Genomic DNA, 25,446 nt, shown 5'->3' with positions numbered 1-25,446 from the left:
CTCAAAAAAATTCAATTTTACTTAGGCAGACTATTTTATTGCAATTTCTTGCACAAAATACACCTAAAAGTGTAAAAAAAATTGACAGCCCGATCCGAGTAGAGGAACACCAATTTTATGACCATTTAAGCACTTTTCGCCATAAAAAAGTGCTCAAAAAAATTCAATTTTACTTAGGCAGACTATTTTATTGCAATTTCTTGCACAAAATACACCTAAAAGTGTAGAAAAAAATTGACAGCCCGATCCGAGTAGAGGAACACCAATTTTATGACCATTCAAGCCATTTTCGTAAAAAAAAATTTTCATAAAAATTCAATTTTTCTTAGGCAGACTATTTTATTGCAATTTCTTGCACAAAATACACCTAAAAGCGTAGAAAAAAATTGACAGCCCGATCCGAGTAGAGGAACACCAATTTTATGACCATTAAAGCACTTTTCGCCATAAAAAAGTGCTCAAAAAAATTCAATTTTACTTAGGCAGACTATTTTATTGCAATTTCTTGCACAAAATACACCTAAAAGTGTAAAAAAAAATTGACAGCCCGATCCGAGTAGAGGAACAACAATTTTATGACCATTAAAGCACTTTTCGCCATAAAAAAGTGCTCAAAAAAATTCAATTTTACTTAGGCAGACTATTTTATTGCAATTTCTTGCACAAAATACACCTAAAAGTGTAGAAAAAAATTGACAGCCCGATCCGAGTAGAGGAACACCAATTTTATGACCATTAAAGCGATTTTCGTCAAAAAAAACTTTCAAAAAAATTCAATTTTTCTTAGGCAGACTATTTTATTACAATTTTTTGCACAAAATACACCTAAAAGTGTAGAAAAAAATTGACAGCCCGATCCGAGTAGAGGAACACCAATTTTATGACCATTAAAGCACTTTTCGCCATAAAAAAGTGCTTAACAAAATTCAATTTTACTTAGGCAGACTATTTTATTGCAATTTCTTGCACAAAATACACCTAAAAGTGTAGAAAAAAATTGACAGCCCGATCCGAGTAGAGGAACACCAATTTTATGACCATTAAAGCACTTTTCGCCATAAAAAAGTGCTCAAAAAAATTCAATTTTACTTAGGCAGACTATTTTATTGCAATTTCTTGAACAAAATACACCTAAAAGTGTAAAAAAAAATTGACAGCCCGATCCGAGTAGAGGAACACCAATTTTATGACCATTAAAGCACTTTTCGCCATAAAAAAGTGCTCAAAAAAATTCAATTTTACTTAGGCAGACTATTTTATTGCAATTTCTTGCACAAAATACACCGAAAAGTGTAGAAAAAAATTGACAGCCCGATCCGAGTAGAGGAACACCAATTTTATGACCATTCAAGCCATTTTCGTAAAAAAAAATTTTCATAAAAATTCAATTTTTCTTAGGCAGACTATTTTATTGCAATTTCTTGCACAAAATACACCTAAAAGCGTAGAAAAAAATTGACAGCCCGATCCGAGTAGAGGAACACCAATTTTATGACCATTAAAGCACTTTTCGCCATAAAAAAGTGCTCAAAAAAATTCAATTTTACTTAGGCAGACTATTTTATTGCAATTTCTTGCACAAAATACACCTAAAAGTGTAGAAAAAAATTGACAGCCCGATCCGAGTAGAGGAACACCAATTTTATGACCATTCAAGCCATTTTCGTAAAAAAAAATTTTCATAAAAATTCAATTTTTCTTAGGCAGACTATTTTATTGCAATTTCTTGCACAAAATACACCTAAAAGCGTAGAAAAAAATTGACAGCCCAATCCGAGTAGAGGAACACCAATTTTATGACCATTAAAGCACTTTTCGCCATAAAAAAGTGCTCAAAAAAATTCAATTTTACTTAGGCAGACTATTTTATTTCAAATTCTTGCACAAAATACACCTAAAAGTGTAGAAAAAAATTGACAGCCCGATCCGAGTAGAGGAACACGAATTTTATGACCATTAAAGCGATTTTCGTCCAAAAAAATTTTCAAAAAAATTCAATTTTACTTAGGCAGACTATTTTATTGCAATTTCTTGCACAAAATACACCTAAAAGTGTAGAAAAAAATTGACAGCCCGATCCGAGTAGAGGAACACCAATTTTATGACCATTAAAGCACTTTTCGCCATAAAAAAGTGCTCAAAAAAATTCAATTTTACTTAGGCAGACTATTTTATTGCAATTTCTTGCACAAAATACACCTAAAAGTGTAAAAAAAAATTGACAGCCCGATCCGAGTAGAGGAACAACAATTTTATGACCATTAAAGCACTTTTCGCCATAAAAAAGTGCTCAAAAAAATTCAATTTTACTTAGGCAGACTATTTTATTGCAATTTCTTGCACAAAATACACCTAAAAGTGTAGAAAAAAATTGACAGCCCGATCCGAGTAGAGGAACACCAATTTTATGACCATTAAAGCGATTTTCGTCAAAAAAAACTTTCAAAAAAATTCAATTTTTCTTAGGCAGACTATTTTATTACAATTTTTTGCACAAAATACACCTAAAAGTGTAGAAAAAAATTGACAGCCCGATCCGAGTAGAGGAACACCAATTTTATGACCATTAAAGCACTTTTCGCCATAAAAAAGTGCTTAACAAAATTCAATTTTACTTAGGCAGACTATTTTATTGCAATTTCTTGCACAAAATACACCTAAAAGTGTAGAAAAAAATTGACAGCCCGATCCGAGTAGAGGAACACCAATTTTATGACCATTAAAGCACTTTTCGCCATAAAAAAGTGCTCAACAAAATTCAATTTTACTTCGGCAGACTATTTTATTGGAATTTCTTGCACAAAATACACCTAAAAGTGTAGAAAAAAATTGACAGCTCGATCCGAGTAGAGGAACACCAATTTTATGACCATTAAAGCACTTTTCGCCATAAAAAAGTGCTCAAAAAAATTCAATTTTACTTAGGCAGACTATTTTATTGCAATTTCTTGCACAAAATACACCTAAAAGTGTAAAAAAAAATTGACAGCCCGATCCGAGTAGAGGAACACCAATTTTATGACCATTAAAGCACTTTTCGCCATAAAAAAGTGCTCAAAAAAATTCAATTTTACTTAGGCAGACTATTTTATTGCAATTTCTTGCACAAAATACACCGAAAAGTGTAGAAAAAAATTGACAGCCCGATCCGAGTAGAGGAACACGAATTTTATGACCATTAAAGCGATTTTCGTCCAAAAAAATTTTCAAAAAAATTCAATTTTTCTTAGCAGACTATTTTGTCGCAATTTCTTGCACAAAATACACCTAAAAGGGTAGAAAAAAATTGACAGCCCGATCCGAGTAGAGGAACACCAATTTTATGACCATTAAAGCACTTTTCGCCATAAAAAAGTGCTCAACAAAATTCAATTTTACTTCGGCAGACTATTTTATTGGAATTTCTTGCACAAAATACACCTAAAAGTGTAGAAAAAAATTGACAGTCCGATCCGAGTAGAGGAACACCAATTTTATGACCATTAAAGCACTTTTCGCCATAAAAAAGAGCTCAACAAAATTCAATTTCACTTAGGCAATCTATTTTATTGCAATTTCTTGCACAAAATACACCTAAAAGTGTAGAAAAAAATTGACAGCCCGATTCGAGTAGGGGAACACCAATTTTATGACCATTAAAGCACTTTTCGCCATAAAATGTGCTCAAAAATATTTAATTTTACTTAGGCAGACTATTTTATTGCAATTTCTTGCACAAAATACACCTAAAAGTGTAGAAAAAAATTGACAGTCCGATCCGAGTAGAGGAACACCAATTTTATGACCATTAAAACACTTTTCGCCATAAAAAAGTGCTCAACAAAATTGAATTTTACTTAGGCAGACTATTTTATTGCAATTTCTTGCACAAAATACACCTAAAAGCGTAGAAAAAAATTTACAGCCCGATCCGAGTAGAGGAACACCAATTTTATGACCATTAAAGCACTTTGCGCCATAAAAAAATGCTCAAAAAAATTCAATTTTACTTAGGCAGACTATTTTATTGTAATTTCTTGCACAAAATACACCTAAAAGTGTAGAAAAAAATTGTCAGCCCGATGCGAGTAGAGGAACACCAATTTTATGACCATTAAAGCACTTTTCGCCATAAAAAAGTGCTCAAAAAAATTCAATTTTACTTAGGCAATCTATTTTATTGCAATTTCTTGCACAAAATACACCTAAAAGTGTAGAAAAAAATTGACAGCCCGATCCGAGTAGAGGAACACCAATTTTATGACCATTAAAGCACTTTTCGCCATAAAAAGTGCTCAACAAAATTCAATTTTACTTAGGCAGACTATTTTATTGCAAATTCTTGCACAAAATACACCTAAAAGTGTAGAAAAAAATTGACAGCCCGATCCGAGTAGAGGAACACCAATTTTATGACCATTAAAGCGATTTTCGTCCAAAAAAATTTTCAAAAAAATTCAATTTTTCTTAGCAGACTATTTTGTCGCAATTTCTTGCACAAAATACACCTAAAAGGGTAGAAAAAAATTGACAGCCCGATCCGAGTAGAGGAACACCAATTTTATGACCATTAAAGCACTTTTCGCCATAAAAAAGTGCTCAACAAAATTCAATTTTACTTCGGCAGACTATTTTATTGGAATTTCTTGCACAAAATACACCTAAAAGTGTAGAAAAAAATTGACAGTCCGATCCGAGTAGAGGAACACCAATTTTATGACCATTAAAGCACTTTTCGCCATAAAAAAGTGCTCAACAAAATTGAATTTTACTTAGGCAGACTATTTTATTGCAATTTCTTGCACAAAATACACCTAAAAGTGTAGAAAAAAATTGACAGCCCGATCCGAGTAGAGGAACACCAATTTTATGACCATTAAAGCACTTTTCGCCATAAAAAAGTGCTCAACAAAATTCAATTTTACTTAGGCAGACTATTTTATTGCAATTTCTTGCACAAAATACACCTAAAAGTGTAAAAAAAAATTGGCAGCCCGATCCGAGTAGAGGAACACCAATTTTATGACCATTAAAGCGATTTTCGTCCAAAAAAATTTGCAAAAAAATTCAATTTTTCTTAGCAGACTATTTTGTCGCAATTTCTTGCACAAAATACACCTAAAAGTGTAGAAAAAAATTGACAGCCCGATCCGAGTAGAGGAACGCCAATTTTATGACCATTAAAGCACTTTTCGCCATAAAAAAGTGCTCAAAAAAATTCAATTTTACTTAGGCAGACTATTTTATTGCAATTTCTTGCACAAAATACACCTAAAAGTGTAAAAAAAAATTGACAGCCCGATCCGAGTAGAGGAACACCAATTTTATGACCATTAAAGCACTTTTCGCCATAAAAAAGTGCTCAAAAAAATTCAATTTTACTTAGGCAGACTATTTTATTGCAATTTCTTGCACAAAATACACCGAAAAGTGTAGAAAAAAATTGACAGCCCGATCCGAGTAGAGGAACACGAATTTTATGACCATTAAAGCGATTTTCGTCCAAAAAAATTTTCAAAAAAATTCAATTTTTCTTAGCAGACTATTTTGTCGCAATTTCTTGCACAAAATACACCTAAAAGGGTAGAAAAAAATTGACAGCCCGATCCGAGTAGAGGAACACCAATTTTATGACCATTAAAGCACTTTTCGCCATAAAAAAGTGCTCAACAAAATTCAATTTTACTTCGGCAGACTATTTTATTGGAATTTCTTGCACAAAATACACCTAAAAGTGTAGAAAAAAATTGACAGTCCGATCCGAGTAGAGGAACACCAATTTTATGACCATTAAAGCACTTTTCGCCATAAAAAAGAGCTCAACAAAATTCAATTTCACTTAGGCAATCTATTTTATTGCAATTTCTTGCACAAAATACACCTAAAAGTGTAGAAAAAAATTGACAGCCCGATTCGAGTAGGGGAACACCAATTTTATGACCATTAAAGCACTTTTCGCCATAAAATGTGCTCAAAAATATTTAATTTTACTTAGGCAGACTATTTTATTGCAATTTCTTGCACAAAATACACCTAAAAGTGTAGAAAAAAATTGACAGTCCGATCCGAGTAGAGGAACACCAATTTTATGACCATTAAAGCACTTTTCGCCATAAAAAAGTGCTCAAAAAAATTCAATTTTACTTAGGCAATCTATTTTATTGCAATTTCTTGCACAAAATACACCTAAAAGTGTAGAAAAAAATTGACAGCCCGATCCGAGTAGAGGAACACCAATTTTATGACCATTAAAGCACTTTTCGCCATAAAAAGTGCTCAACAAAATTCAATTTTACTTAGGCAGACTATTTTATTGCAAATTCTTGCACAAAATACACCTAAAAGTGTAGAAAAAAATTGACAGCCCGATCCGAGTAGAGGAACACCAATTTTATGACCATTAAAGCGATTTTCGTCCAAAAAAATTTTCAAAAAAATTCAATTTTTCTTAGCAGACTATTTTGTCGCAATTTCTTGCACAAAATACACCTAAAAGGGTAGAAAAAAATTGACAGCCCGATCCGAGTAGAGGAACACCAATTTTATGACCATTAAAGCACTTTTCGCCATAAAAAAGTGCTCAACAAAATTCAATTTTACTTCGGCAGACTATTTTATTGGAATTTCTTGCACAAAATACACCTAAAAGTGTAGAAAAAAATTGACAGTCCGATCCGAGTAGAGGAACACCAATTTTATGACCATTAAAGCACTTTTCGCCATAAAAAAGTGCTCAACAAAATTGAATTTTACTTAGGCAGACTATTTTATTGCAATTTCTTGCACAAAATACACCTAAAAGTGTAGAAAAAAATTGACAGCCCGATCCGAGTAGAGGAACACCAATTTTATGACCATTAAAGCACTTTTCGCCATAAAAAAGTGCTCAACAAAATTCAATTTTACTTAGGCAGACTATTTTATTGCAATTTCTTGCACAAAATACACCTAAAAGTGTAAAAAAAAATTGGCAGCCCGATCCGAGTAGAGGAACACCAATTTTATGACCATTAAAGCGATTTTCGTCCAAAAAAATTTGCAAAAAAATTCAATTTTTCTTAGCAGACTATTTTGTCGCAATTTCTTGCACAAAATACACCTAAAAGTGTAGAAAAAAATTGACAGCCCGATCCGAGTAGAGGAACGCCAATTTTATGACCATTAAAGCACTTTTCGCCATAAAAAAGTGCTCAACAAAATTCAATTTTACTTCGGCAGACTATTTTATTGGAATTTCTTGCACAAAATACACCTAAAAGTGTAGAAAAAAATTGACAGCCCGATCCGAGTAGAGGAACACCAATTTTATGACCATTAAAGCACTTTTCGCCATAAAAAAGTGCTCAACAAAATTCAATTTTACTTAGGCAGACTATTTTATTGCAATTTCTTGCACAAAATACACCTAAAAGTGTAAAAAAAAATTGGCAGCCCGATCCGAGTAGAGGAACACCAATTTTATGACCATTAAAGCGATTTTCGTCCAAAAAAATTTTCAAAAAAATTCAATTTTTCTTAGCAGACTATTTTGTCGCAATTTCTTGCACAAAATACACCTAAAAGTGTAGAAAAAAATTGACAGCCCGATCCGAGTAGAGGAACGCCAATTTTATGACCATTAAAGCACTTTTCGCCATAAAAAAGTGCTCAACAAAATTCAATTTTACTTCGGCAGACTATTTTATTGGAATTTCTTGCACAAAATACACCTAAAAGTGTAGAAAAAAATTGACAGTCCGATCCGAGTAGAGGAACACCAATTTTATGACCATTAAAGCACTTTTCGCCATAAAATGTGCTCAAAAATATTTAATTTTACTTAGGCAGACTATTTTATTGCAATTTCTTGCACAAAATACACCTAAAAGTGTAGAAAAAATTGGCAGCCCAGTCCGAGTAGAGGAAGACACCGATTACCGACATTAATACATAAAATAATTGAATTCCTTGCATTAAAACGAATAGATTCTTATATATATATATATATATATATATATAAAGTATATGTTACACTTAAAATGAATAACAATTTTCTTAATTTTTCAAAAAATTTAATGAATTTAAATCAGTTTTTAACTTGAAATGTTTTAAAGCAATTAATTGAATTAGAGAAATCCATAGCTTTCTCCACGAGGTTGCAAATTTTTTACTTTACACAATGAGGAAGCAAAATGTTTATGAAATTAACATAAAGGACCCCCTCGGACCCCCTTCTTGTTTTAATATATTTTAAGCTTTTGGCCAGGAAATAGACTTAAATTTTTCACAGTGCTTTGTTCGTTGATATTCAATTTTATCTATTGTACTATTAATGCTAAAAATCTATGGAACTTAAAAAAAAATTTTTTTACAAGCAGTTCCTTTTTTTCTGTTTGGTGAATTGAAGATAAAATATATTGAAAATTATGAATCCTTAATATTTTCAAGTTATTAAAGTGTTGAAAATCAATGGCTTTTTACCGAGTTTCCATAAAGTTATTAGTATTATACTGTTTTGCTTATATACTACTTATTGTCTGACTAATTACTTGGTTCTACTACTTAACTTAATAATCCTTAGCTTCTATACTATAATCGTGTTTAAAATTTTATTACATATCTGCTTTATTTGTTGCATACACGGAGAGACTTTAGTTTGGAAATTTTTTTACTATAATACTAAGTTTTACAAATAGGGAATACTAAACGAGGATATAACGTTACCTTTGTTAGTATTTAAATATTATACTGAGTAAGTATTCTTAATTTGGAGAGTAATATAATAATTATGGATTTATATTTCTAAGCAATAGCAAATTTTAATAAATAAATAGGAAACTGAATTTTGTGAATCGTTGAAAACGAGCTTTATTAATTAATTAATAAAATTTTTTAATCAGTTATTTTATTGTTTTACCTCCTGAATTTGATTCTACAGATTAGGAGTAGTTTTTTCGATTTAAAGAAATGAAGGGGGTGCTGGATCAATGCTGGCTTTTTTTTGAGTTAGTGGAGCAAAGGTTCGCAGATGTAAAATTCGGTTTTTAAAAAAAATAAGTTGATTTATTTTTATCTCCAAAGTGTGAATTTGTCCGTTTATACTGCAAAAACAGGTGTCTTCATTTGAGACACTTTTGTCCTCAATTTTAAGACGTTTTGGGATGTCTTTTAGAAAGACGCTTTGAGTGACTTTTTTCAAGACGCCAGAAGTGTCTTCATTGCAGACATTATTTAATTATTTAATTCACATAGTAAACAGTTTAATTCGGAATCTTGTTTATTTGTTTTAAATTTAATTTTTTTTGCACCTTTCGTTTATACAACAATACACAACTTTTTCACTCATCTTGATATATGTTTTATCCAATCGCTTACAAACAGATCACAACATTCGTGACACTCTCACGATGAAACCACGTGAAAAAGCTAGGTTATGTTAGACAGCGACCACCATAGATTCAAATATCGAGACGAGACGAATATTCCCGAGGTTACCCGAATCCACAAAACGTCTTCTTTGCAAAGTGTCTCAACGCGAAAATGTCTCAAATGAGCTAAAACGACTTATATTTAAACACTTTTACCGTCTACATTTTATGTCTCAGATTATAAAACACTAAAGTGACTTGATTTTATTCATTAGACGCAAAAAGTGTCTGAAATTTCTAGACACTTTATATTGAAGACAGATAAATTAGACATTTATTCTAGTATAGACGTTTTCAAAACGTTTAATGTCTTTAAATAAGACGTTTCGAAGACACGAGTTTTTGCAGTGTAAGGGTGGTTTTGGTCGATTAAAAAAAAACTGAGGGTGATGGAGCAATTCTGAGCTCAGATTCGGTTTCAGCGGGCCAAAATACTATAGGAAATATATATCTAATTCAAGAAACAGACAACTTTTTTTTTGTGCGCCTGTGATATTTAATACTATTTAAAGTATTAATTAAAGAAAATTTTTAAAATTTAATGAAATCAGCCCTCAGATCGACTATTACGTGATGAAACCCAATCGGTTATTCTCGGCAATAATCAGATATTTTTCGTACACCATTGGTAAAGTTTGACCAATCGAACTCTATTAAAAAACAATATTCCTATATCAAATGTGAACACACTAATTTAAAAGTATCAAATTGATACCATAAATATCAAATTGATATAAATTATTGTATCAATTTGATATTTTTGGTATCAATTTGATACATTCAAATTTGTGTGAATGTTTTCAAAAAACAATTTTAGATCATACTTTGCTTCTTTCCAATAAAAATATTAATATTTTTAAAACAGAGTGTAATATGTAAAATTCCAACTCTTAATGTTTTATAATTATTTTAGTCAAAATTTTTTTTTTGAATATCTCTTTTTCCTAATTTACAATTAATATATTTTTATTAATCATTCCAACTCTTTATTGTAATTATTAATAGTATACTATACTTTTAAATGATACCGATAAATGTATTTTGTAATACAGTAGTAGAAAATAATGTCATTTTTATCACTTTATCCTCTTTTATTATTGGTTTTTTTTTTAAATAATTATTATAATGTCAAATTTTACAAACTAAAGTTTCTCCGCGCAGACACTTTTACAGGGGGTGTAAGTTTTTACGTCGAGACCAAAATGTAATATATATATATATATATACAATTGTAGATTTGGTATATAGGGACTCAATGGGAAGCGAGGTTGATCGTGAGCTAGAGCTTGTGGAACTGAAGGATGGTGGAGAGAGGGTGGCTTCGTTTCACGAGTCATTTGCTCGACGAGCGTTTCGTTCGTGTGTGGGGTGGAATTGTAGCTTGGCTGGATGCTTGTTCGCCTTGCATTGCATTCGGCCCGTAGAAATTCGCATAATGCCACTGCCGGACCGTTTAGGTAAATGGACCTGTTTACCCCACAGAGCGGACAGCAGAAGCCATTCCAAAGTCAGTCCGAGAGGAGAGTAGAGGCATCAAGCGAGTGAGTAAGTGAGTGAATGGAGGGAAAAAGGCAAAAAAAAGGGAGAGAAATGAACGGAGTTTGTGTATAATGGACGAAGAGAGAGAGAGAGAGAAAAAAAAAGTTTCATGCCGAGGTAGTTAGCTTGATTAATTGCATATTTATGTATCAGGCCACTTAGGCGAGTCGGCTTGCCTTCTTTCTTAAGATCCGGACCCTCCACCTCGGCGCCCTTGTTTTCCATCCCATACCAAAGTGCTTCGCCTCGTCTTAACGTTGAAATAATGCAGGCGGAATAAGGTCGGCTAAAATGTTTAGAGAAGTACGCGCTCGGCGCCATGGCTTTAAATCACCGCTCGCCGACGTCGACTGCTTCTACCAGTCTTCCTCTATCACTCTCTATCTCTCCTATTTCTTTTATAGTTTTATCCTTTATTCCCATACTCCTCACATTTCACGTGTGTCTTCCTCTTCTTCTTTTTTTGCCCTTTGCACTTATTTCATTTCTGTAACTGAAGGTGCGGCTAAGCAGACCTCCCTCTCAGACATCAAAATTTCCCCTTGTTTTATGGATCAAAGATTAACGCTGCACCAAAAACTAAGTGATAAATAGGATATTCAGATTTTTTTTGCAAAACATTGTTTGTTCTCATATCAATTGCACCGATATTCTAACTTTAGAAATATAATGCTGACCTAACAATTACCTTACATTATATTCTCACAGTTATAGAATTTAATATTATTATAAAAAGAATAATGTTCGTTTGTAAAATTATGTGAATTGTAATTGTAAAATTGAGACAAATGAATTTTTACAATTATTAAAATATTCAAAATACTTTATTAGCTTTACTATAATATGTATAATTCCCGCAAGTAAACATAAGTTCAATCACTTTAAGTTCCATGTCTATATAATTAATTTATAAACTAATTAGAACTTTATTTTACTTCATTCACTGTCGGCCTACTTTTATTCCCAAATCCACCTCAATATTCCGGCAGGGGTATTCTATGAGCAAGGCAAACTTTGAATCTTAGATTTTATTTAATATTTTGCCATTTTGTTGTATTACACAGAAAAAAACTGTACTCAAAATGAGTACGAAATCATACTCATTTTGATATGCAGCAAAAATGATAACGCTCTTATTCATTTTGAGTTTTCAGTGAAAAAATATCAAAATGAACAACGTCAGTTTCATTTTGAGTAAATGTTTTACTATGAATTATGGATAAATAACAAATGATTATTTAATTTAAAATAGTACTAAAACAATTGTTTTTCATAAATAAACACTTTTAAACTAAAAAGACTTTAATTCTTAAAGTCAATTTATTATTATTTATAAAATAAAATAAATCAAGTTTTAGGTTAAGAAACATATGAAACGACAGGCAGTAATACCAACTGCGTTAACATGAAGTAGAGAAAGAAAGCGCTATTGTCTAAAAACCAAAGGTAATGGCGCCTTATTTAAAAAATTTAAAAGTAAAATATTGTTTACGAAACAAAATGATATTGTGTTAAATTTTTTTCACATTAATTAATAAATAAAAAAAATTTATTTTTAAAAATTTTAACAAATAAATTTTAATTCTTAAAATCACTGTTTTGTGATCAATAAACTAATAAAAAATTATAAATTAAATATATGTGATTGACGTAGTTTTTCTTTGGATCTATAATTTTTAGTAGAAGTTGTTCTTTTTTTTATTTGAAAAAAATCCATCGTCAATGGACGAAAAGCTTTGCTTTTTTTGTAATAAACGAAATGATTATTTAAAAATATTATAATATTATAAAATTGAGTTTTTATTATTTAAAAATTCTTATGTATAATATATGAGGGGCTGATAGTAAAAATTGTTTAAAATAACATTGGGAGCAAAAGTGGGATAAGTGACTTGGGAGCAAAAATGGGTTAAAATGATTCGTGTAATTTATTGATAAATTCATTATATTATCGATTAAAAAATATTAATTATAATAAAATATGCATTTTTTCCTATTGTTAATATTTTTTAATCGATAATATAATGAATTTATCAATAAATTAAACGAATCATTTTAACCCGTTTTTGCTCCCAAGTCACTTATCCCACTTTTGCTCCCAATGTTATTTTAAACCATTTTTACTATCAGCCCCTCATATTTAAAACAAAAATAAATTTATATTATTATATAATTAAATTAACTCATAATTATTAATATTATTAATATAATATTATAATATGAATAATAATAATAATAATAATAATAATAATTATTATTATTATTATTATTATTATTATTATTATTATTATTATTATTATTATTATGAACAACTTTAATAATAATGTGATAAAATTTTTTTTCGATAGAAAATAAAAACTTTAATAATATTTTGAATATTTTAACTTTAACTGCAATGCTAATAATTTTTTTTTATTTAATATTTATAAAAAATTTTAGAGACATAAATTGTTTGTTCTTTCATCCTCAGATGGCGCACTATGAAATAGTTCACAGTTAGTACCAACATAATAGTGGTAAACAATTTTATCTAGCATAACCTGACATTTGATACTAACCAGTTTCATTTTGAGTAACGTGAAGTTTGCCGTTTACTCATTTTGATAATTTACTCAAAATGATAAGCAGCAAAAATGAGTACAGTTTTTTTCTGTGTAGGGGTTAGTTTTAAGTTGTCAAACTAGTTTTGCAAAATTTCAATTATTTTTTAAGATACTGTTAATTAAAATTTTAAGTCACTTTTTATCTGAAATTTTTATTTCGAAATCTATTAAAGTTAAAAAAATATGTATAATATAAAAATTGTTGATAGGGTTTCATTCCTAAACTTGTTAGATACCTTGTCACGGATACCGCGAAATTAGATCACGGTTTTCGTGATACTAGGTCACAGAAAACGACAAATTAAATCACGGATTCCGCGAAACGATCTCGAATTTCGTAAAATTAGATCACATATTCCACGAAACTAGATCACGGATTTCGCAAAATCAGATCAAGGTTTCCACTAAATTAGGTCACGGATTCTACGAACCTAGATTATGGATTTCGTAAAATTAAATCACGGATTCCGCGAAACTAGATCTCGGATTACGTAAAATTAGATCACGGATTTCGCAAAATTTGATGAAGGTTTCTGCAAAATTAGATCACAGATTCAACGGAAATATTATGGATAATCGATTTCGCGACACTGGATCCTAGAATGCGCTAAATGGGATCACGGATTTCGAATTTAATTTTTTAAATTTTATTGATTCATACCCTAACAGATTAATTATTTTCTATATATATATATTTATAATGCAATGGATTATAAGAATAAGAGTGAGTTAAATTATTAAAATGAAACATTTTTAAATTTCTTTAAAAATAACATGTTACAACTTATTACCCCTGTTACAACCAGCCCCTAGTATCATACTATTTGTAAATTATAATAAATAACGATTTTCTGGGTTCCAATGTAACGGTGTAATCATCCGATATGACTTGATTGGAAACTTGACGAGCCAATAAGATTCGCAATTCATGGTTTTATGCTTGATATAGCTCGTTCACTATCAACAGAAAAATAAAATATCTTACCGTCGTGTTTTACAACATAATATGTGTATACGTTCATTACAGGGCTAATAAAAATCATATTCTTTTTTTTTGTAGGTTTAAATAACTAGAACTTTTTTTTAAATACATCAGAACTCATATAAAAATATTAAACTAAAATTATCCAAAAGGAAATATTTAAAAAAAAATTTTTATTCTTAAAAAGTAAATAACTTTTGATAAAATGTCAGTACAATATTGGTCAATAGGTTAAAATATGAATTTTGTACCTTAAAATATACAAAATTTATTGTAAAAAATATATTAAGAATAATTTTAAAAAAATGGCTAAAAAATGTTAATGTAAACTCATATCACTAAATGTAAATTAAATGTAAAATAAATTTTTAAAAAATAATGTAATAAGAATTGTAATCGATTTTGTAAATTAATTTCTGTTATATCAAAAAATAATTTCCAGATATAAATTTGTTTGACCTACATATGTTAGATAAACGCTATTAAACTTATTTGGCATTGAGGACAGCAATATGAAGAATTCTGTCACAACCTCGACATTTGAAAATCGGTCGTTACCTGTACTTGACGCGATGCGTTTCACGTGATGCGATTTTCATATATATGTTAGAGATGCACTCAACTAGGCATCCGCCAAACCATACGGACAGGTTGTCTCTCATATAACTCTCTCCCTCTCTCCTATAAATAAAAATATGACACGTTCCATCTACATTCCGCCAAAAACTTGCTTTATAGTTGAAATAGGAAAATATTTTTATTCTCAAAATCATATTCACGATTGAAGTTTTTTTTTTCTTTCACACATATACTTGCAAAACTTTTTTTTTTACATACCACATTTTTCGGTTGAGAAATATTAAAATGCTTTATGGCGCAACGTCATAAAACGTGTCAACAAGCAAATATCGTGAAATATTATTTTCACATATATATATACAGAAAGGAAGTAGAGAGTTTTGTAAAAAAAAAGAAAAAACAAAAGAGAAAACGAGATATACTAGGTTATATGTTTTTTGGTTGTAAATTGTCCTCGAGCTTATGGGAACCCGTCTTTTTTTAAACCTATGTATCCCCATGTTCTAACCTCTGAACCTTAGCTGCCATTATGCCGTCGAGGAAAACTCATTGTTTTTCTCCCACGTGTTCACTAGGTAATTTCACGGCTCACAAATTCTGCATCCGCGCTTTATTACCCAAAGAAAGTCGCTTTCAGTGACCTGCTTCCTGAACTACCTTATTATCCAATGTTCAAAAACCCTTTCAAAAATAAAAGCCTTTTATGAAAATGTCACGACAGTGCAACAAGCCCTTAGGTATTAAATGAGCCCTAATTTTTTCTTTAGCGTGGAAAAATAACGAGAATCATTTTTAGACAATATTATGATATATATTTTTTTTTTGAAGAATCTGATGATTTGCGTTCACGTTATACAATATGGAATATAATTTAATTAAATTTTATATTTTATTTATTTAATTTGTAAAATAATTATAAATAAAGTAGTTTCTTACAAATTATTGACTGTTGTGTGATATGTTATCATGGCATCGTTACAATTAACATAGCAAAAATTACTATGTATGGTAACTATAACCATATAGCAACTGTTATGATAACGGTTACCGCATTCTATATTATTGATATTTAATCAATCTAATTATATTAATATTAAATTTTGAATATTAAATTTTGTCCACCCATTTTACGCAATGCAAATTTAAATTATTTTTTCTTCCTCATGTTTTAGACTAAAGAGACTGGTCCAGAAGAAGCAATATTATCATACCTTCGTCGAGGAAATCCGCACTACGGTAAGTCAAGCATTTTTAATTAAAATAGTGACACTAATACTATGCAAAATATTGTTAGATAGTTATATTTGAAATAGAGGGGGAAAAATTTTCATTTTTAAGTTTTTAAAAATTATCCTGAATTCTATTTATTGTTTTTAAATTATTTAATTTTCTATTAATTAATTAATTCAATTAATAATCTATTAGTTTATATTATGTATTTAAAGTATACATTTTGAGATTTATTTTAATGCGAAAAATGATTGACTCTCGGCAAAAAAATCAACATTTTTTTTGAATAAATGAAATAGATAAATTTTGAATTTATTGAAAAAAATTATTAGACCTAATTTTCTATGGTTGCCTACAAGGCGGAGTTTTATCACCTCTATTGTGGAGCTTAGTAGCAGATAAATTGTTAGGAGAACTCAATAGCGATGGATTTTATACGCAAAGTTATGCGGATGACTTTCTGATTATTGTAAGAGGTCTCTCGTTAGATACACTCTTAGAGTTAACAGAGAGGACATTAGGGATCGTCAAAAGATGGTGTGAATGGACAAATACTGTTATCTTCACTAGGAAATAAAATGTTCCCATTGTGAGGAAACCTGTATTTTATGGAAAGGAAGTACCTTTTTCCGATTCAGTTAAATATCTAGGAGTAATTCTGGACAAGAAGCTGATCTGCAGAAAGCACTTAGAGTATCAATATAGTAGGTATTGCACTACTTTTTGGGTTTGCAGGAGGGCAATGGGATCATCTTGGGAACTAAAACCGGATATGGTTCAATGACTATCGTATTGTCCTGTTGCCAATATTTCTGCATGCATCAGTTGTTTAGTGGATTAGAAGCCAGTTGAAAACGGTGAAAATGAAGCTTGAACAACTACAGGCAATGGTGTTTAGAGGGATTACTGGCGCAATGAGAACCACGCCAACTTTTGCGTTGGATTTCTCGCTGGCAGAAGAACATTTACACATTTTAACGGTCAAGAAAACTGCTCTCACTATTAGTCTAAGATCCCACTGCAAGATTTCTACACTCATCTCTTTTATGGATGAAATTGATTTGAAATGAAAGATTTTTTTATTCTGTTTCCGAAACGCATAGGGTGCCTAACCTTTTATGGTCCATTTTTTTGATACAATAAAAATTTCTGTGAAAATTTGTTGAAATGTTTCACTCATAAGTTTTATGGATGAAACTTGTATTAATGGAAAGAACATGAAAAAAATAAGAAATAAATTATAGGTTGCCTTATTTCCAATGGTCTCGTTTCCTGGCAGCCACTTAAAAATTTCCCACTTTCTGTTGAAATATTTCATTTATAACTTTTATAAAAAAAATCCACCACCAATGTAAAGATTGATCATTTTTCTACACGATAAGAGTAGGTTGCCTAAAAGAATATGGTCCAGAAAATTAGTTGCCACATATTAAAAATTAAAAAATTTATTTGAAAGGTGAGAAAAACCGCGCAACTAGATGACACGAACGCTGTTGTTTTGTTTCTTTGACGTATATAAATAATAAAATAATTCGTTGACAATTCATGAAATGATTACCGAAAATATTAATCAGCAATTACCACTTTTAAATAAAATTTAATAATTATAAATTTAATATGTCTTTGCATTTAGTAATATGCAAGACTTTTTAAAATAATTACAAACGACAATATATGGATTTTATTATCGCAATTTAATATGATTCTTTAATTATAAACAGTTTTGCTTTTTTTATTATTGAAAAACAATTTGTTTTTTATTTGAGTATTATATACGTTCATTTTGCATTATTCATTATCTTCTGACAAATTTTTAATATCAAATAACCTCTACGTATTAACCATTTATGATACGTTCGTCTTTTGTCACCTGTTTTACGTATATATTTTGCGCAATTTCTTCTCAATTTTCGAATAAAATTTTCAATTTTAATATGTGGCAACTAATTTTCTGGACCATATTCTTTTAGGCAACCTACTCTTATCGTGTAGAAAAATGATCAATCTTTACATTGGTGGTGGATTTTTTCATAAAAGTTATGAATGAAATATTTCAACAGAAAGTGGGAAATTTTCAAGTGGCTGCCAGGAAACAAGACCATTGGAAATGAGGCAACCTATCATTTATTTATTATTTTTTTCATGTTCTTTCCATTAATACAAGTTTCATCCATAAAACTTATGAGTGAAACATTTCAACAAATTTTCACAGAAATTTTTATTGTATCAAAAAAATGGACCATAAAAGGTTAGGCACCCTATGGGTTTCGGAAACAGGATAAAAAAATCTTTCATTTCAAATCAATTTCATCCATAAAAGAGATGAGTGTAGAAATCTTGCAGTGGGATCTCCTACTATATGAGCAGACTTCAAACACAGGCAAAATTGAGATTATAGGTTAAAACACTCAAAAATCCCATCCTCTTTACTGAAGATCCCAGAAATTAGTAAGGGACAAGACAGAATGGTCAAAAGAGTGAAATTTAAAGCTCACTTTAAGACGATTATTCCTTTGAGAAAGGATTGGGAAAAAAGCTGTCCTCTTGGAGGTGAAGTATGGTATACGAATGGATCCAAAATGGAGAGAGACCCAGGTTCGGGTGTATACTGTAATGTCACTAAAGTGACATTATCTTTAGGTAATTACATCACGGTTTGGCAGGCAGAGGTCTGCGTTGTAATGACTTGCGCAATGATTTGTCTTAAAAAAGGAAAATCATCAAATTAATATTTGTGTCGATAGTCAGGCGGCTTTAAACGCCTTGAGTAATCCGACTAGAATTAAAAACTAGTTTGAATGACGGAAGGTATTCGACGAGCTATGTTTGAAAAATAAGCTCTCATTGATGTGGGTGAACACTCGGGAATCAGAGGAAATGAAGAAGCGGATATCTTAGCCCGTAGAGGATCTGAGATGACTATGGTAGGCCCGGAACCGGCGATATGCATTATGCTAGGCGCGGTGAAAGGGGCCATAGAAAGATGGTCTAGAGGATGTCATGAGAAAGAACTGGAGGCTATACTGTAGGCAGACAGGCCAAGGTTCTGTTGGGATTAAAAGTCAACAGGGGCTTTGCCCAGTCCCTTCTGCAATTCAACAAGATCAGAGTTAGAGCAGAGGTTAGGTTGCTCACAGGACATGGCCTCCTAAACTATCATCAGCTCAAAATGTGTAGAAACGTCTTACCTAGGTGCAGATTGTGTGATGCAGAAGAGGAATCTTCGACTCATATTTTATGTCACTGTCCAGCTTATGCTGCAGTAAAACATCAATGCTGGGGTAATGCCTTTTGTAGACCCAGATTGGATTCGCAACATCTCGGTAGAAGAGTTATTGGGCTTTTAGAATAGACCATAGGACTGTAGGGAGGGAAACTGGGTTCGAGCTTGCCGGGGTTAGGTGCAATGGGTCTTGCGACTTAAGTACCAACACTCGTACTAGGGGACTTCGGTATAAGCTCGTTTTAGATTAGTGAACCAAATTGTCGGTCGGTGTCGGTCATTTTTGAACTTAATATAATAAGAAGAAAAGAAGGATAGTTTCTTTATCAATTACACCAAAAATTAATGTTAAATACTCTATAAATTTCATAATAAATATACAATAATATAAAAATCTTACAACTTACCCCTAGCTCCCCTAGATGAATTAGGTTTATATGATAGATGCCCATTTTGTTCACATTTCGTACTAGCACAGTGATATTATTTTAGTAACAATTGCTTTTAGAATTCACTATTATTTGATATTAACATAATTTGAAATTATTAACATACTAATGCTCCAGTGTTCAATTACTCTAATTGGTCATTGTTAAGATTATTATGAAGCTACCATTGTTGAGAATTGAAATTATCCAAATCCGCAATGTTATAATGTGAAAATGTATTATATACACTCCCGCACCCAGAGAAATGTTTTATTTAAACAAAATATAATATATCTGAGTTTGTATCAGCCCATTTTTTAGGCGTAAATAAAATTTTCAATTTAAATCAAATAAACAATTATTTGGCTCTGATAGAAATTTATCCACCCTACAGTAATCAAAGGTATTATTAAAATTTTGTATTTTCGTTTCGAGAGGAATCCGTTAGACTGAAGATTATTTTTTCAGGGTGTGCTTTTTGCGTCAGTATTAGAAAATAAGGTTGTTGGAAAAGGCCTCCTTCTCTCTCTCTCTCTCTCTCTCTCTTTCTCTATAATTAAAAATAAATCGAGAAAGGCTGTAACCATTAGAAGAAGGTTAGTTTGGTGATTGCATTAAAATAAATTATTTAAGTTGTGGTAATTTCGTGGGTCTCCAATGGCTAATATTAGGATAATGGAACGAGGTGCTTTGGGCTTGAGCGAAAACTCGAAAAGGAGGCTGACGCAGAATGTTTGAAGGGAGTAAAGCCACGCGCGTGAGGACGACGACGACGACTCTAAAAAGGGGTGGTATGGATGGTGGAGAAGGGCAAAGGAGCACTTCATGGTGGAAGGGTATCACGTTGCCGGGGTAATTGATAAGGAGGAATAAAATAATTGATAGATAAATTTTCGCCCTGACAAATTAGAGAATGAATTACGAGCAGGATTCCCCGGCAATGAATTTCAAACTGCTGCGTTATTTTACCGTTCATCAACTCTCATAGCATTTTTTTTTTTTTTTTTTGCTTCCTTTTTTTGGGACCCTATTTCTCATATTTGAATAATTGCCATTAAATTATTCGATGAAATATATTTTTTTTTGTCTTTACGATTTTATCAATAATTTTTATCGTATACATTTTTTGGCAAATTATTTTATATCGAAAGGTATTTTATTTTATTTTCAAAATATTGATAAATGATTTGTTTTTTATTAATAAAATATTTTTATTTCAATTTTCAATTTACTGAGTGATATACATGCGATTTATTAAATTTTGTTCCATGTCGTCAATTTTATTAAATTATTTTCCATGAACTATTTTATAAAATTATTTACGATCTATATTGGTGATTTTTTTTCATTCATAATTAATGTCAACATTTTCACTGTTTTGATATAATGGCGAATGTATGTGAATATGAAGTAAAATCTGTACTTTATGAAAATTGACATTTAAAGTAATATTGATGAGTGAATGCATAATGAGATTTTGTGTCTCGTAAATTATTTTCAACACTGTAGTTATATGCCTTTATTATTGGAAATGTTAGTCAATAATCCTGTCATTTGAATGAAAAAATAGTATTAAGAGGTATTTGGTAATGGGGGGGAGGTTGAATTGTGAGGATCGAAGAAAGAGTAGTAAAGGGACGATTCGCTTTTGTGGGATACTCGAGTTCATTTGGTTGGGAAAAAGAGAGGGTGAGGATTGTCTAGTACGTACACTTGACTTAATTTTCATTCACGACATTCCGCGACGGCAGGAATTTCGAGCCATTAAGCACTCGCTATCATTCGACTGGCCCGTCGTGCGTAAGCTGATTTCAAATAGTACAACTTTACTTGAAAATATTGAGCGTTTCACAATCTCGACAAAACTGAAGAGAATTTCAATAATATTTCTCGTATACACCGAACTTTATTCATTCTACATTAATTATGAGTTCTATTTTTAGAAACAGAAAAAAAACATTTTTTGTCAAAATTTGAAAATGACAATTTTATTCTTCTGTAATTAAACATAATTAAAACATTTTTCTTTTAGAATATCAAGATTAAAATTAAAAAATGAAATTTATAATATTTAAATTTAAATTTCTGTAAAAAAAATGGAAATGGCAAATAAAAAATTATTATAAAAATAGGAAAAAAAATAGAAAAATAATAATTTAATTAATAATAAGAGAAAATTAATATAATAAAATACTTGTTACTCAAAAATTAAGACTTTCACTGGCGGTAAATGTTTGTTTATATACTATTTTAGAATAAAATTATAACTTATTTTGAAATAGTGACACGAAGGCAATGGAAAATTTGCACTTTCCTGGAGAATCTAAATGAACACTATACGTGCGATAGTAGCACGTCCCAACGCGTATAAATTACAACGATAAACATGTTATTTATAGGTTGTGGGAGGCGACATAAATTGACTATGCTAATTTGTGCTGATCAGTGCGAAACCGCTTTAGGGGCTTCGTATGATCGCCAATAAAATTTACCCATCACACTAGTAGATAAATAAATAATTTCTAAAAATCTTTCATACATCTTGATATTTAAATAATAATTTCCATAATATTTCAATAAAAACATAATTAGTTGACATATTTTACCTTTAAATTGTTTTTTTTTCAAAATTACCCCTATAACCTTTTTGCATTTATATTTTGTAATTAAACAATTATTATTTTTAATTCCAAACATATGTTTTAATTTTTCCCTATATTCTTGTTAAAATTTAATCTGTTCATAAATTATTTTTTTAGGTAATTTTCTTATTTATAATAATAATAGTAATATTAATAATAATAATAATAATAATAATAATAACAATACGATTACAAATGTATCAAAGTTGCATTAAATCTTGGACTTGTGAATTTAACTTCCTGTCAGTGTTGGGAAGACAACACGAGGTTTACAACAAAAAAAAGGACCGGAACAGACGTCAGTTTCCCTCGGAAACTGGTTCTGCTTTCATGGCAGCTCCTGTTTTGCTGTTGTAAGCCGCGAACCGTCTTAAATAATTGCTGGCTTACTTAGATATGTTTTGTGGTGAACTAAACAAAACTAGCGGGTAACCGAATCGCTTGAAGAAATATGGCGGACCAAAACAGAATGAAAGACCATATATAATTTAACCAAAAATCGAAATTTCGGAGAAATTGAATTTGTAAAAGTATGTTAAAATTAATTATAAAAGAAAATTTAAGAGAAAATAGTTTTAATTTAGAGTTTTATTGAAAAATAAAAATAATTTATAAACTCTATATACTTAATGTAATGGAGGAAAATTTTTTGTTTTGTTTTTTGCAAATTTCAATAAGACTCTTTAGTAAAAGAAATTTCGTTTTTTAAACTTTTTCAATTTGTGCTGTCCACCTCAAATTGAAACGAGAACAGCGAGAAATAACGATCTCTTTTCATTTGGCTGACCATTGCAAGTTTATACTACTGAAATCGAATTTTCACCCTTTTATAGAGGTTTTCTTATCCAAGTAAAACGTATATCAATTGAAATATTTGTTTTTTGCAATTATTTTGAAATCATTTTTACTAAAAAAAAAAAATTACTGTTATTTACAATATTTTTTATAATTTAAAATGTCAATAGTGTCATTAAATTATCATGTATATAGACATATATTTTAAAAATAGTTTAGATGTATTTTTGATTAAAAAACAAAATTAAATTTTAAAAATTTTAATCAGAAAAAACTTTACCAATTATTTATTTTAAATGCTGTATCAGTAATTGAAATAAAATATTTGTCAGACAACGCATTTTAAATTCTTGTATTTTTAATCTCAGTAGTAGAGGTCAGCTTCTGACGGATTGAATTATTTATAAGTCAAATAAATGAGATATTAACAGTCCTTAAAATACAGTTCCTGTCAGACAAAATAATTTCAATTCGTATAATTGTAGTTTGAGTAGTAAAAATAATTTTAGTCAGACATAACGTCTTTTATTGTTTTATATGCTGAATCAGTAGTAAATTTAAGTTCCAGTCAGACAAAAATTTAATTATCTTAAATTTTGAATCAGGGATAGAATTCTGTAACATCATTTCAATTAACTTTCACTTCACATTCACTTCACATTCACTTCAAATTCATTTCACTTTCACTTTCACTTTCACTTAAAATGAAGTAAAATTAAAATGAATGTAATGTGAAAGTGAAGTCATTAAAAAAAAATATACATCACATTTTGTCTTAATAAAACTATTAAAAATTGTAGTAAAAATATTTTTGCAATTCTTGTTAAAAACAATTATTTGACTTTTTTTGAAATACAACATTTATTGAAGCTATTCAATTATTTTAAAGTACTTTTATTAACAGTTTTTTTTTATAAAGTTATTAGAATTAACATTGTAGTAATTCGTGCACACGACTTGCGGACCCTTTAACCGTGTATAAGTACACGATCCACCCTTCGTTCTTAAGAGCCGCCACCACCACGTCAGAATTATTCCGTATAATTATATTCGTTTCGCAACGACACCCCGGGGGCTTGAAATTGAAATTGAGCTTCCCTAGACGTTGGTTCTTCCATGTAGCCGCGAGCCAAGATTCTCCATCTTTTCCGGCGCTCTTCTCTCTCTCTCTCTCTCTCTCTCTCTCTCTCTCTCGTTCGCTCTCTTCTTTTCCCAGTGAGGTTTATGTTATCCTTCTTTTGCCTTAATCTACAAACACTGGAAGAAAACTGCTTAGGTGAATCAGTTCTAATTAAATATTTCTGTTTGCAAACTTTTCATGATTTTATTTTAATGTTATCTTACTGCGGAACGAGGTAAATACGAGAGAAATGATTATTTCGTTATAAGGAAGAAACTTGAAATATGGATCTTGGTAAATCAGTTTGTATTAAAACATTTGGGATTTATTAAATAGAATTAAAAAATTATTACTATTTTTCTATACTTATTTATATTTATATTTTTATATTATATAAACGATGAAATTGGTGAAAAAAAATGTAAAACGATAAATATTTAAGTTTCTGTTTTTTTTTTTTTTTGTAGTAATGAAAATCTTTGAAGGAATAGAAATTCAATTTTTGTAACTATAAATTTGTAATAGCCACGTAGATAAGTGAAAAAGAGGGAATTTTCAATTGTTTTCCTTTGTGAAATTTTTATTAGGCAAAAAATTTGTGAAGTTAATGAAAACATATGGGTGTAAAGTTTTTAGAGTTAAAAATTAACTCCAAAAGTGAGTTAACATTAGATTGACTTCCATCATTAACTCCCTAGGTATAAAATTATCTTCTATAACATCAACTTTCTTTACATTAACTTCAAAAGTGTGCGACTTTTATAAAATCCCGTTGGGAGTTAAAATCTAACTACCATTTCTAATTGTTATTTATTTATTCGGACTTATTAAAATTTTTTAGGTTTTAAATATTAAAAAAAAAACCTTCTGATGTCTATTTGATAAAAACTACTACTATTTTCGTTGAGATAACAAAAAT

General features: G+C 30.2%; 1 protein-coding gene across 4 annotated transcripts in view; it reads left to right on the top strand.

Moving 5' to 3' along the window:
* The window catches only part of LOC127291435 (nucleolysin TIAR), a 907,547-nt gene that overhangs the window by 107,409 nt on the left and 774,692 nt on the right, over nt 1–25,446 (top strand). For all 4 annotated transcript variants that reach the window (XM_051320573.1, XM_051320572.1, XM_051320575.1 and 1 more), the window contains exon 2: nt 16,262–16,325. The gene's annotated coding sequence lies outside the window, so the exon portion shown is untranslated. The remainder of the gene's footprint in view (nt 1–16,261; nt 16,326–25,446) is intronic.

This window comes from Leptopilina boulardi, unplaced genomic scaffold (assembly GCF_019393585.1).
Source record: "Leptopilina boulardi isolate dan_hultmark-lab unplaced genomic scaffold, ZJU_Lbou_2.1 LbouV2_137, whole genome shotgun sequence".
Lineage (NCBI taxonomy): Eukaryota > Metazoa > Arthropoda > Insecta > Hymenoptera > Figitidae > Leptopilina > Leptopilina boulardi.
Note: the sequence above shows the minus strand (reverse complement) of the source record. Positions and strands in the feature narration are given on the sequence as shown.